Source organism: Borostomias antarcticus (assembly GCF_949987555.1).
Source record: "Borostomias antarcticus genome assembly, chromosome: 8".
NCBI classification, from domain to species: Eukaryota; Metazoa; Chordata; class Actinopteri; order Stomiiformes; family Stomiidae; genus Borostomias; species Borostomias antarcticus.
In genome coordinates this window covers 24,126,392-24,130,638 of record NC_140241.1, presented here as the reverse complement: position 1 = coordinate 24,130,638, position 4,247 = coordinate 24,126,392, and positions in this window count along the sequence as shown.

The window sequence follows — 4,247 nt, the reverse complement described above, 5'->3', positions numbered from 1 at the left end:
TTATTTGATTGTTTATGTTGTAACAGATGAATGGTTGTAAACCATGAACTCAGCGAGGTATATTGGAATTAATTTAAACAGTTCCCTTTGCTTCCCAACCACCATCTGATCTACTTTGTGTTGCTGCACTTTTTGTTTTATTCTTTCATGTTTTTTGAGCACAATCAACTTTTACAAGAGGACAAAATTAAGTCCATCCATTCTCGAGTGCAGCGTTCCATAGGCATATAGGCCTGTCGCTCTCCGTTCACCACCGATCTTCCTAATGTTCCTCTTTTCATTTTTTCCAGTAATCCAAACTCCATATACCATTCCTATTTAGATTTTTTATCATTGACTCACACGAACAAACCAATTCTTTGTTCAATGATCTCAGATCTGATTTTAGGTTATTATTCCCGATTTGTCTGACAACATTTTTAAGGGGTTCTTTTGCAAAAACATCTCCGTTTGTAAGCTCAACGGTTCTGTTTCAAATAAACCAGAAGGATACAGTACTCTCGTCATCTCCTCCTTCTCCTTCCTTCTTCTCCTCCTTGTCCTCCTCTGGGTTTAATGGCGGATCGCCAAAAAACTTTAATGTGTATACCGCCACCTACTGTACAGTTCTTAAATTCTAACCTGTGTAACCTACTGGCCCTCAGTCTCAGACAAAGTCTCAGACGAAATTACAAAATCGGAATAAAATCTTGAGAGTCTTGTTGGAGTTGCTCTGCGCTCCCGTGATCACTGTCGTTAGGTGTAAGGTGGTCTTAAAACCCGATTCTGGCCAGTCTTTGTCATGTCTTGGCCTTACAACAATATCAAACATGTTTGATATTCACGCAAGTCTTTAGTCTCGTCTTATGCAAATAGTGTGGTTCAATGACGTGATCATTATCAACAACCAATAGGCGATTTGCAGAATCCTAGTCTATGACTAGTCTGTGACTTAAAACTCTTTAGTCTTTAGATGTGAGAGGGTATCAGATGACAGTCTTTTTTTTTTTCTTTTTTTTTTTTTAAATCTTGTAAAAGTTTTATCAAAGTTTTCTAGTGTATGGACAGCAGTAAATAATGCCCTGCATTCTTTGTTTTACCTTCATTACTCACATTCTAGGTTTCAAAATTAGGACTATTTGGAGGAATGTTTTTATCAAATGTTAAATCAAATTTTATCATTGGTTAGGGTTAGGGTTAGTGTGAGGACAGGTTATTTTGTGACCATATAGACCTGTTGTCACAACGTTGCCTGTTGGTAACATCTGGAGAGTCTTTTGACAACCCAGGCAGATGTCCTGATGGGACTCCAGCCCCGCCCAACCTGCTTGATTAGGAAACGGGGAACAAGAAAGGTTACCCAGACAGGACCAGAGGACCGTCACAAGGTACAGAGGAGGAAGGGGGATTCATCAGAATCTTATGATTCAGAATCTAGTGAGACAGAATGATTTGATTCAGACTGATCACATGAATTAAGGGGTTTCTTTATTCAACTGTTATTTAAGGGTATTTTCACCCAAATGTATTTTCATTAGGTGAACAGTGTAGGAATTACAATTTTGTACATGGTCCCCCACTTTTTAAGGGACCAAAAGTATTTGGACAATTGGCTGCTCAGCTTTTTCGTGGCAGTACCTAGTACTGTCGCCTCACAGCAAGAAGGTCTCCGGTCCTTTCTGTGTGGAGTTTGCATGTTCTCCCCGTGTTCGCAAGGGTTTTTCCCATAAAGAACCCAATATGAAAAACATGCAGAAGAACAGATCGTTAACGCTGTCCGTCCATGGTGAAGACGGACAGGAATACTTGGTTGGCCCCTGGGCGCTTCCCAAGCACGCTGCCTACTGTCTACTCTCGGCTGCCCTTGGGGGAAGGACGTCGGGATGGGTTAAGTGCAGACAACATTTAATCTCCACATCTGTGTGCTGTATGATAAATAAAGATTCTTCCTCTTCTATATGAAATCCAAAGAGCTGTCACTGTCAGTGAAGCAAGCCATCATTAGGCTGAAAAATCAAAACAAACCCACCAGAAAGACAGCAAAAACATTAGGTGTGGCCAAATCAACTGTTTGGTACATCCTTAAAAATAAAATGCACTGGTGAGCAAGAGCAAAGAACACCAAAAGACCTGGAAGACCACGGAAAACAACTGTGGTGGATGACAGAAGAATTATTTCCCTGGTGAAGAAAGACCCTTTCAAACAGTTGAGATCAAGAACACTCCCCGGGAGGTAGGAGTATCTGTGTCAGATCAATAACACTCCCCGGGAGGTAGGAGTATCTGTGTCAAAGTCAACAATCAAGAGAAGACTTCACCAGGGTAAATACAGAGGGTTCACCACAAGATATAAACCATTGGTGAGCCGCAAAAACCGGAAGGCAGATAAGAATTTGCCAAAATACATCTATATATATATATATATATATATATATAAAAATGTTTAGCTCTGGAACAACATCTTATGGACAGATGAGACAAAGATCAACTTTGTACCAGAATGATGGGATGGGAAGAGTATGGAGAAGGGAAGGAACTGCTCATGATCCAAAGCATACCACCTCATCAGTGAAGCATGATGGTGGTAGTGTTATGGTGTGGGCATGTATGGCTGCCAATGGAACTGTTCCCTTGTATTTATTGATGATGTGAATGCTGACAAACGCTGCAGGATGAATTCTGAAGTGTTTCGGGCAATCTTATCTGCTCATATTCAGCCAAATGCTTCAGAACTCATTGGACGGTGCTTTATAGTGCAGATAGACACTGATCCGAAGCATACTGCGAAAGCAACCAAAGAGTAAGGCAAGGCAAAGAAGTGTAATGTTCGGCAATGGCCAAGTCAACCACCAGACCTGAATCCAATTGAGCATGCATTTCACTTGCTGAAGACAAAACTGAAGGGAAACCGCCCAAAGAGCAAGCAGGAACTGAAGACAGCTGCAGTATAGGCCTGGCAGAGCATCACCAAGGATCCAGAAACCCCTGCAAAGGATTTGCAACCAAATATTAAAAATGACAATTTGATTTATGATTGTTAGTTTGTCCAATTACTTTTGGTCCCTTAAAAAGAGGGGTACCACCACATATAAAATGTGTTGTAATTCCTACACCGTTCACCTGATTTGGATGTAAATACCCTCAAAGCTGAATGTCTGCACTTAAAGGAGTAGTAAAGGGAAAATGCATGTTTAGCCCAGTTTTAAGGTTACTTATGATAATATACAATGGTTCAGATGAAAATGTTGACAAAACTAGCACTTTTGAGAAAGTCTGATAATTGCTCTTCCACCGTTTTGGTCATACAATGGATGTGAATGGGCACCTTGAAAAATCTTTCAAAAACATGTTAAACTCTCGATTTCAGCTTTTTGATCTGAACCATTGTATATGATCATAAGTAACCTTAAAACAGGGCTAAACATGCATTTTCCCTTTACTACTCCTTTAAAGCACACATTCAATGTTTCATTTTAAATCAATTGTGTTGGTGTACAGAGCCAAAATGATGAAATTTGTATTTATGGACCTACCTGTAGTTTACCATTGTTATTCTCCTTCCTTACATATATATTACAGTAAAATGGTAAAGCCAAAACACCACATTTTCCTACTCAAAAGTTACATTTTTATTTACAGGATGGCGCCCCTTCTTGGATTTCTGGGTTAAAATTATGTCATAATGTCAAACTGATGTCAGAATTCCTCATGGTTGACATGATTCTAGGTGCTTTGGTTCAAAATTTAATTTTTCAAGACGGCGCCAGCAGGTATTTTGGATTTGGCCCTCTGGTTAAAAAAAAAAAAAAAAAAGCCAGGATGTTGGGGAGGGGGCTGGGTAATACATTTTTTTTTTAAAATAAAAGATCCATAGAACTCAGATCAATCATCAAAACATCTTAGCCAGAGAATGGTCACATAAGTGAGGTTCTAGACCCCTACTCGTTTGTCCACTAGATGGAGGCATTGAGTAGGGGGGGTGGAGGTGGGGAGTGGAAGTCCCAGAGTTAGTGAGAAGCAGGGGACTTGTTACCACAAGGAACATGTGTAATGGGTGGGGGACAACATGTTTGCATGTGTACTTGTTATATTCATAGTTTCTGTGACGTTTTTGTTCTGGTCTGTCACTGTTGGCTGTCTGACTTGTCTCTTTCAGTCACTATGTAAAGAGTTCTTGGGTCTTTTGAAAGATGCTATATAAAGGCGTTATATAAATACAATTTATTATTATTATTATTAGAACCCCCCTCTCACAGTGCTGCTTTTGT